The sequence below is a fragment of the Oryzias latipes genome, chromosome 14 (genome assembly GCF_002234675.1).
Source record: "Oryzias latipes chromosome 14, ASM223467v1".
NCBI lineage: Eukaryota > Metazoa > Chordata > Actinopteri > Beloniformes > Adrianichthyidae > Oryzias > Oryzias latipes.
Genome location: NC_019872.2, coordinates 12,389,622 through 12,401,245, shown reverse-complemented (window position 1 = coordinate 12,401,245; position 11,624 = coordinate 12,389,622).

The following is an 11,624-nucleotide window of genomic DNA, read 5'->3' as shown; positions in this document are numbered from 1 at the left end:
GTCTGTACTTGCCCATGCTCTTCAGTTAAAACATTTGTTATTGTCTCACTCAAGAACAATATTAGAATGTTTTATCAAAAAATAAAAAAATAAAAACTGAAGTTAGATGAAGCCCTTTTTTGCAAGCTCTTGTGTTGCAGTTTAAAGAGTGAAGCTCAATTGACAGCAGGCGGAAGCTACATCTGACTTTTCTGACTCATGCTGTAAAAAGGAACCTGCCAAACTAATAAAAAAGTTCAACAGTTCCTTTCTCTTTTTTGGGCATCGACTTGTAATGTAACATATGTAATGGTATGTTTAGTGGGCACACCGTTAAAGCTCTGATTTTGTAAATACATGTTGTGAGTTATGTAGAATCACGCATGGGTACTTGGGAAAACAATGACTATCAAAAATCGAATTTCTTTTTTAACATGAACTTAACTTGAGTCATTACATAAATCCAGGCCCATCATGGCCTTTTCATTTGTATTAAAGACCCACTCTGATTAAAATGGTGTTTTTGGTATTTCTAAGATGATTTTGTGGCAGTTTTCTGATGTTGAAGGTTAAATATTAAGAAAATTAAGCTTAAAATTGCATTTCTGAGTTTGTATTTGTGTTGTCAATCAGCGGAAGACAAAAAAAAAGCAGTTTGAAAAAGAATCGTATTTGTGACGTAGAAAACACACTTGGCAGGTCACAAGCTCCCTGCCTGCTCCCCCGTTAATGCATCCACTAATAAATGACTACATCCATGTAGATCTTTTTTTACTTCGTCTGAGTTGACATCTGGCTAAAAACTGTACGGCTGGATAGCTCCAGTGTTGCTTGTCATTTTTGTTGGACCGGTAATGTTAGGTTGGAGGTGTGAAGGGCTGTGAGCTGGAGAGCGTGTAAACAGAGAGCTCTCAGAAACAGGCCGGGGATGGGGGAGCGGGGTGCTCCATGCCAATTCTATGTCCATAACTCACAGGTGAATCTTTATTAAACGATGTTGCAGAAAACGACAGCTTAAAACCTTTTTTGGCTAAAAATGGCATAATCATAATTAAAAAAAACACTACGAATCCTTTTAAAATGGATCAACAGATGATTAGAATTGGACTTTTAAAATCTTACTATACTGTCATTTCTTTACTAAAAACGTTGTCTAAAAACAAAAACAAAAAAGGTTTAAAGTGTTTTGGAGTCAAGCCTCCAATCTCTGTTCCTAAATTTGACCCAATAAGAAAAGAGAAATACATTTTAATAATTTACATCTCTTTAGTTTAAGTTCGACTTTTAATATTCAGCCGCACGCGTGCTGACGAGGACCAGGGGGCGGGAACACATTACACCCATTTTAAAATTGCTGCATTGGCTCCCTGTGCAATTAAGAATTGATTTTAAAGTTCTTTTGTTGGTTTATAAATGCTTTTATGGTCTTGGGCCTTCATATTTATCTGATATGATTTTAAAGTATGAGCCCTCGTGGACCCTGAGGTCCTCTGGTGCTGGTCTTTTGGTCATCCCAAAAGTTAGAACAAAAACATACGGCGAGGCCTCATTCAGTTTTTATGGACCTCGCCTGTGGAACAGCTTCCCAGAGAGCCTCAGGGCCGCAGACACTGTTCATGTTTTTAAAGGAAGGCTCAAAACCTACCTTTTTAATCTTGCTTTTAATTGAAGTTATTTATTTATTTATTTTTTAGTAATTTATTCGATATTTTTATTTTTATCAATTTGATATAATGTGTATGTTTATATAACTATTTTTTATTTTATGTATATATATATATATATATATATATATATATATATATATAATTGTTTTTTTTATCAATCTATTTATTCATCTCAATGTATTTAGTCACTTTTACCATTTTATATGTCTTCTAAGGTTTATTTATGTACCCTTTTCTTTCTTTTTTAATTTATTTTAGCTTTTATTTTACTCCTTTTACATTTTAGCTGCAATTCCAGTTTTCCTCAGAGGGATCCTCCATATCTGTGATGGACCTTCCTAGTGAGCAGGGTCGCTGCGATGGGATCTCTCAGGTCCGGCTCCATGTCTGGATCTGGGGGGTCCCGTGGTAGTGGACTCTGTGAACCTGGGTGGGGTTTCACGGATGTGGACATGTCCCCAAAACATCTTTTTCCCCAACCTCAGTACAAAGCCAGGTTTCTACATTGCATCCTATCGTCCTTTTATCACAGCGAGTGAGTACATGTGTGTGTGTGTGTGTGTGTGTGGGGGGGGGGGTGGCATTGTGCCGGTTTATTAATTACTTATGACTTGTTTGTTTTTCCTTTTTTTTTAAATTTCATCATGTAAAGCACTTTGAGTACTTTGTGTTGGAAAAGTGCTATACAAATAAACTTTGATTTTGATTTGATTTGAATATTGGAATCAATGGGATTCTGCTCAATTTGGAAACCGACCCCCGGTGGTAATTTAAGGAACTGTGAGTTTGCGTCAAATTTGCATCACGTCCTCTTCCTCTTCTAAAATGTGAGGTAGCCTTCCAGTTGTTTCTGAAGCCACTTTTCCTCCACAAATTTCTGATTTTATTTATATTTTTGTGTTATCAGGGCAAAATGTTTGGAACATTTCAAAGCCCGTTCCATACCCCTGGCTCTTCTACTCTGTGTGCTAGGAGAACTCAGATGTTTGGTCTGTAGGGCAGTTCCTCTGTAACCAGGGCTCAGCTGCATGCTTGTTCACACAGTTGGCTCCACAGGCAGCTGAAAACGTCAGACATTAAACTTTGTTAGGCGATAGAAGCTGACTAGCTAAGCAGAGGCATTTTGCTGGTGTATTAATATTGTACAACATGCAAGAGTGTAGCATGCAGTATCTCAGGGTTCAAAAACTTTCATGCTGTAGAACACTTCATTGGTTACATCACTTCTGTTCCCAAGTCTTTACACTGGCATCCAGTTAAATATAGAATTGATTTTAAAGTGCTGCTGCTGGGGTATAAATCATTTAGGGGTCTGGGACCCAAATACTAGTCAGATCTGCTAATGGCACACAACCCCAGCAAGACCCTGAGATCTGTAGAAATAGTCGGCCAGTAAAATATTATGGAAGAACCAACAAATATGAAGCTGCTTTTAATACCTCTTTTTTTTCTCTCTATGCTTTACTTTTAAAGTTGCCAAAACCGTTTGTATTTTTGTGAAGTTTCTGTCCATATCTGTGGAGTTAAAACTCCATCAGCTTATGAGCCGAGCACAAATCACCATTAAAGTTACAAAACGAGATCCAAAGAAACCTATTAAATCAAGGTTAAGAAAGGAAAGAGAGACAGCACACATTCTTTACCACTTAAGATCTGTTTTCTTTGTTTTGTGGTGCTTTCTTGGTTTCAAGTATAGTCATGCTGATCTCATTTAGTTTAGATAGTTGTGCTTCTATTTTTGTTTATATTTTGCATCTTTGCACAGTGATTACTTATCATTTTTCTCACTGTCTTTTCGTTTCCTTGTTGTTCCTACCAGTCTTGAGCTGCTCTAATCTTGTTACAATTTCATGTTGTAATGACAATAAAATTATTCTCAACCTCATTCTGATTCATACCAGAAATTTTTCTGGAGCTGAATGCCAGGTCACAGATTGGCAGGTTTGCACTCAATTTGCAGAGGAGTGGGCTTAGTGGCAGAAGTAAAACTTTAGGGGATAATTGTGCCATAAATAACTAAACTGAAAAACGACATCAAACTATGAACAGAGGAGATGAGGTGATGACAGAAGATCTAAATAATCCAAACTGAAAAGCAAAAACTGAGGGTCATCAACACAACCAGCGAAATAATTTCTAACCAAACAGGTGTCAGTGATAGGAGGAAACAGAACATGGTTGAAACACAAAACCAGAACCTGTCCCAAATTGCTGTCAGTCAAAGGTGGAGTACACCCTGGACAGGTCGCCAGTCTGTCTCAGGGCACACACTTACTCCCACTTACTTTTGGAGTAACCAGTTAACCGTCGGTGGGCTATTTTTTGGAATTTGGGAGACAACCCACACATGCATGGGTAGAATATGCAAGCTGCACATAGAAAGGTCCCAGTCGGGATTTGAACTCTTGCTGTGAGGCAAGAGCGCTAACCACTACGCCACCGTGCAGCCCATAAAAACTTGAAAAGGGTCCAATCCTTAATGGCCGGGTTATCATCATTTTTAGTCTTCTTTCTTAGTCTTAAACATGTTCATTGTGTTATACAGTATGCACAACCAATCACAGGCAAAATCATCTTCATTTATTTTAACATATATATTCTGTGAGAGGTCTAATGAAATTTGGATCCGGAAATGGTTTATTTCAAGCAATCAAAGCAAGAATAATGCTGTTTTACATAAATACAAAGATGTATCAAACATAGGATGATTAGTCATTAAATCATAGATTGCTTGAAAGCGAGTGGAAGGAAGCGAATTTATATTATCCTAATCTTGTTCTACCGCTCCATTTCATTGGCATGAATCATCATTTTCCGGTTCATAACTTCTAATTAGGTATTCATACCTTACCAACACAAACTCAGGTCATTAGAAATCCTTAAGTATCAATAAATCACATGACAAAATGAAATACTTAATAATTATGTCAAATGGACACCTTTTCAGAATTCATCATAGCACATGCAGATCAAACATCAACAATCCAAAAATATGTGAAGACTATCTTTCATTAAAAAAAATTATGAATGTAAATAATTTTTTGGGAAACCAATGGAAGTGATATGATGAGAGATCAATCACTTTAACCATCTTCAATAATTGATTAAGTAATTTTATTATTATAATCATATGGTAATACTGTGAAATATAAAGGTCAATATTCCTTCTTCTGCTGCCTGATTGACAGCCGTCCTTTTGGCTTTAGCAGCGTTAATGAGTTCTCTGTGCTGTAATGTCTGCAGACATTGTTTTTCAAGGTCCTTGTCCTTTGAAATAGTTGTTTGATAGTTTTCATTTCTGTGTATTTATTAGTTATTGTTTAATTGCAACAAAGCAATAAAAAAGAAAAGATACACCAACAAATGTGGATTTCTTATATTAAACACATAAGAAAAACTATGAAATATGGAAATAACAACCAACAATTTTGTTCATTTTTGGAAATATTACATTTTTACTGTAGAAAAAATGTAATATGTCAAAAAAGAGAAACACATGTCTTATTAACGTTAGTTCTAAATTGAGATTTCTTCTAAATTAATGTTTGATAAAATGTCACATAATGTAAGACGGGACTAATCTAACATATCCACGCTGTGGCAGAAATCCCTTCTTAAAAAACCCTTGAGAGGTGGAGACAGGGTCTGGAAAGGAGTGAGATGGATGTGAGTCACAGCAGGAGAGAAAACACGGGGGCTGTGGGGCTGCAAAAGAGGAGAAAGGAAGACCCCGCATGTGTTCACTGTCAGAGTGGGAAACCGTGCTGAAAAGGCGATTCAGTGCAGAGAGGTGTCACAAGAAATGATATGAAAGAGAATTAATGAGAATATTTTAAAAAGTGGTGAAGGCAGCATTGCTGCAGGGCTTAGAAAGGATGGCTCTGGAAAAAGATAGCTTCCATAAGAAAATATAATACTCAAATAAAGCAGATGATAGCTGTGGTCCAGATAAACTTTCTAAAAACAAAGCTTAAACATTGGGAGTTTGGCTTTGTGCAAACAGGAGGACGCTATAGTTTGGTAGAAGAATGAGAAACATGGAGATGCTGGATAGGAAACAAAAAAAAAGAATGCAAATAAAGATCAACGGATGTCCATAAATAGAGATCTTAGGAAAATGAGGAAAGATGTATGATACAGAAAGATGCAGAAATAAGTCAACAATCTTTGGCAGTTTGAGTTGATGATGATGAGTTGTGTGTCGGATTAAAAAAGACGACGCATGACAAAACTCTAGACTCTATTCTAATGATGGTTAATAGTTGAGCATGTCAACGCATAGTTCCAAGTGGAGAACGGCGTGGAGAAGAACCATCTAGATTGGAGATCAAGGATCATTCCTGAATTTGAAGGCGGAAAGATTGTAATTGGCTGAGAAAAAAAGGCAGGCTTTTTAACCATGATCAAATCCTAATTTATTATGGCGTTTGGAGTGACAACTGGACTTGACGCAGTTCTTCCTTATTCAAATTGTGCCAATGCTTTACTTAAGTTCAGACACAGTTAATTTGTTGTAAATATTCCTTAAGATAAATTGTGAGAAAAAAAAGTTTCTAAGGCCCCCATCAATGGAACAGTCTCCCATTATAAATATTTAAATTTGGTCAAATACTTATTCAATTTTATGTTAATATCATGAAAGATTGTAATGAATTTTAACACATATTTTGTATATTATTTAAACTTGACAAAAGAAAATATTTCATTTACTATATATTAGTGGTGTGCTTATTTGTATAGAGCTTTGTAGCATTTCAGTGTATTTTAGTTTTTACTTAGTTTTTACCTTATTTAAAAAAAAAAACATTTGATCAGTGTGTTTTTTCTTCTTCATCTGTGTGATTATAGGTGCTTCACAGATGGCCGTGGAGTGAGAATATGGGTCTTTGAAAAGCATCTCCAAACTCAGCATGAAACGTTTTCTATAACATATATCTGATGATTAATTCATTTATCTGACTTTGCAGTGAAATAAATGTATCATTTCATTTCTACAATTGCTACATTGCTCAAATAATTCAGCTAAGTTACATGTCATTTTTTTAATAAAACAATATAAAACAACCCGCCTTTAATGTTATTTTACCACTTTTTAATGCTCCTTTATATAGAATAAATGAAGCTGCTTATGAGATTTAATATTTTTAGACATGCATTTGTCTTTCTATATTCAGATTGGCTTTATTGTCCCTGGCGGAAAATTGCAGAAATACCACCTGCTTCTTCTTCACATAGGTTAGCATATAGTTATATAAACAATACTAAATTTTTGCCCTGCTTTTCCATCCTATCTTTATATGAATGTGTCTATATTTCTGGATGCTCATATGAGACCTTGACTATAGAGAATCATCTAGGTCCTGTTGGATTCTGGTTCTTCAGAGCAACTGGTTGATCTAGACGTTTTTCACTTCTTATTCACTGGATCTCATTACAAAATCTTGTGATGTGATTTGGTGTTCTATCTTGCTATTTTATGTCTTATTAACTTGTGGACTTATTTTCATTTGTTATCTTGACACAGAAACTGCTAGTTAATGTGAGAACAAACTCCAGACAAGTGTGTGTTGAAAAAAGTGTGCTTTTCAACACATTTCACACATAACTTCTGTGTGGTCTGTACCCTTTGTACAACTGATGAACATATGTGCGAATGGCTCGTCTTTAGTGAGTGTTGCTAATTTCCTCTTAGCTTTCACCATCTCTTAAGTTCCTCCTCCTGTGTCCTCACAGGGTGACAGAAATCTACAGCAGCTGAGTTAGCACAAGATATCGACAGTGTATATTAGGCCACACGCTAATAATAAATACCCCACAGACTTTGCACAAAGTAAGCATGTAAAACTCACTGTGGAGGCTTTTCTGATGCTGATAGTTCATCACTTGAAATTTTTTGTTGCATAACTCTAAATAAGGTATTGAACAACAAGAAAACATTTGAATTATTCTACTTTTAATCAAGTGTAGTGCATTTTTTTAACCTAAATATGAGACAAAAACCAAAAAAAATAAAAAGTTGAAGAAACATCGTTGCATGCAAGATAATCCACCGGCAAACCACTGCCCGAATGCTCATGACAGTTGAAAGACCACAACAGGGTGAGTGTTTTAACGTAGTGTGATGTTTGCACTTTGCAGCCATTCAGCAAACCATATGTGTGCAAAAGGACAGTTGTCCATATTTCACTTATTTAGGTTTATTCACAAAGTTTCAACTTGGCTTCAAAGCTCGAAACACTGCAGTGGAAATTGAAGTTTGAGTCCAGCTGATAGACATGTCATCAGAGGAGAATAACAGTACTTATCTCTGTCTGTGGTGGAAATATGAAAAGTTGGAGTGTCTGTAATGATGGAAAAACTCCATCAAGAGTAAAAGGAGCAGAGAGGAAAAAGGTGCTGTGTGTTACTGATGTGCTGATAGCTGTCTAGACATAACAGAAGCATAGTTTTAGTGATTATAGGTTCACTGAGCCACAAGCTTATCAAATATAAAAGTCTCAAGAAGACCAGCTTCAGGGCAGAACGTGGAGATGTTTAAAAAAGGTTGCATCTTGAATCTGCAAAAAAAAATTGTAATTTGTGCCTTTTGCTTTCGGAGGGAAATTTCCATCCACTCATCCATCCATCCACCCACCCCTCCCTCCATCCATCCAACCATCCATCCATCCATCCATCCATCCATCCATCCATCCATCCACTCATCCATCCATCCATCCATCCATCCATCCATCCATCCATCCATCCATCCATCCATCCATCCATCCATCCATCCATCCATCCATCCATCCATCCATCCATCCATCCGTCCGTCCATCCATCCATCCATCCATCCGCTCATCCAGGACCGGGTAACGGGGGGCAGCAGCCTAAGCAAAGATGCTCAGACTTTCCTCTCCCTGGCCACCTTCTCCAGCTCCTCTGGGGGGACCCCGAGGCGTTCCCAGGCCAGCTGAGAAACAGTCTCTCCAGTGCATCCTGGCTCAGTGGGACATGCCGAATCACCTCCCTTGGGAGGCGTCCAGGTGGCATCCGGATCAGATGCCTGAGCCACCATAATTGGCCCCTCTTAATTTGGAGGAGCAGCGGTTCTACTCCGAGCTCTCTCAGGTGACCGACATGTGACACTATCTCTAAGGGAGCACCCAGCCACCCTATGGAGGGAGTTCACGTCAGCCACTTGTTTTCTGGACCTCGTTCATTCGGTTATGACCATAGTGAGTATTTGGAACGAAGATCGAGCGGTAAATTGAGTGGTTTGCTTTCTGGCTCAGCTCTGACTTTACCACATTACAGCGGACGCTGCGCCAATCCGCCTGACAATCTCCTGGTTTGGTCTTCCGTCACTCGTGAAAAAAATCCCAAGATATTTCAACTCTTCCACCTGGGGCAGGAGCACTCCACCCACCCATAGAGGGCAAACTACCTTTCTCCGGTCGAGAACCATAGCCTCAGACTTGGCGGTGCTGACCCTCATCCCAGCCGCTTCACACTCGGCTCCAGGCCGCCCCAATGCACACTGGAAGTCCTGGTTCGATAAAGCAAATAAGACAACATTATCTGCAAAAAGCAGAGAGGAAATCCTGTGGTCCCCAAACAAGACCCCCTCTGGGCCCTGACTGCACATAGAAATTCTGTTCATAAAGAGCGCAGCCCTAGCAGAGTCCAACATGCACCGGGAACAGGTCTGACTTACTGCCACCTATGCGAACCAAGCTCCTGCTCTGGTCATTCAGAGACCGGATAGCCCTCAGTAAGGCTCCCCGGGCCCCATACTCCCAGAACACCCTCCACAGGACACCACAGGGGACGCGGTCGACCACCTTCTCCAAATCCACAAAACACATGTGAACTGGATGAGCGAACTCCCACGAACCCTCCAGCACCCTAAAGACAGGGTAAAGCTGGTTCACTGTTCCATGATCAGGATGGAAACAGCACTGAAGTTACTGGATCTGATTGAAAATATAGATTTTAATTGAAATTAACTGACGTGCGTAGAAGAGAAGAAAAAGTGTGGCCTTCAGGAAAGTTTTGACAGTCTGATTAAAGACCCAATCCAATGAAAATTCAATGAGAAGAGATTTTGAAAATGTGATTGAAAGATTTAAGAACGAAAGAGGAATGGATGCCTGTTGATGCAAATATGCATCAAAACTAAATTTAGTGTCTACTTGAAAGCAAAAAGACAAGGGGATTTTTTTCATAGCAGGTGTTAAATAAATTCAGGCATCAAGGGGGTTTAAGCTCCTGCTCTGGTCATGATGGCGCCCCAGATGAGACAGTTTTTTTTATGAAGCATTTGACTCAGATGTACTTCTGCATCACCCATTTTTGATATAGGTAGATATAGGTATTTAGTCCATGGGCATTATTTAATTTTAAGTACAGGCCTACATTCTCAAAAACAAAACAAAGGAACTTAACATTCTAACTTTGTTTTTTTATTACTGCCATGACTCACAGGAAGTGAACTTTAAAATGCTTTGCCTTAACTTTGCACTAAATGAAGGTTTTGTCTGAGAGTAAACATTAATATACTCATTACATGAACTTTAATTTTTCAGAAAGCTCATGTAAGCTTTAGGGCTATCCTTGATTGTTCCTCCTGCATCTCAACAGCATCAGTAACAAGACGTTTCAGTTGATGGTTAACCACCGCTGACAGTCTCTTCTGATTGGTCAGCTTTGAAAAGTATGAAAGATGCAGGACGGCTGGTTTATTGTCAGGGTTATCATTATCCATGTGCCTGGAATATTTCACAAATCTGCTTGCGTTAAACATGAAACACTGCCGCTTTCGCCATTTTTCCTGTGCCGGTAATGTTAGGTTGGGGAAGTGAGGGGCTGTAAAATAGCGGGAGAACGTTTTATTCAGAGAGCTCTCAGGAGGGCAAAAGGGTGAGGTTGCTTCGTGCCAACAGTCCACAACTTAAAGAGATATTTCTAAAGAACTTCTGCCACTCTGCAGAAACAATGTCCAAGAAAATTACTTTTTTTTTTGTATTTTGGCACAAAAAAACTGTATACTCAAAATTAAAAGACCACTGAGAACACTTCTACAGTAGAACAAAAGAAGATCGATGCGGGACACCAGTAAAGAAACACAACTGTGTCTAACATCAACATGAGCAGCCTATATTTAAAAGGTCACATTTCTATGCACAAGTAGCCCAGTGAGATATTTTTATACCTAGACTTTCTGCAGAAGTGCCACTAATTCAAGTAACTGCAAAATGCTTTGAATTCAATAGAATGTGTGTGGGTTTTTTTTTTTTTTTTTTTCCGAAAGAATGCTTTGAAGGTTTAAAAAAAACCTTGAGAGGTGACAGGAAGGTGAACTGAGAAGCCGTCTGTGTTGAAATAAATTGGGGCTGAGGTAGAACAATCAAATATTTAAAAAAACTGGTGTATAAAGACGTTTTGACTTCCAAATTGTTCAATAAAATGCTAAAAGAAACCTGCACTGTTCAGTTAGAACCCTGGAGAACCCAAGAACAGTTTTTCTGAGCTTTTGAAGTTAATGTGACTCATTTTTGTGTGCGTTTCTACATTTTGAGCAGCACTTAACAGCAGCGAAAAAAACAAAAAACTAGAAAGTAAATAAATGAAATAAAAAACAGCAGTGTGTAGGTTCTCCAGGGTTAAATTAATGTACGGCCTCCTTGTGGATGCATCACAAGCTTCTTTTGAGTCATCGTCCTTGTGGCCTCCTTTACTAGAGATTCACCTTTCTGTGCCATAAGGCTGGATTCAAGTTAAGACATATTGATGAAGAAAAGTCAGACTTTTTATAGAAAAATGTTGGAAGGCTGGTTTTTATTCACACCTAAGGAAATATAAATTAACACTTAGAGTAAAAAAATATATAACTAACCATCTTTGTCCAATTCTATTTATCAGAATCGCAAAAAACTTCTGGGTAAGAGGCGAAACGTTATAAAAAATTTTTTATTTCAAATTGAAACCCTCTCTTTTCCT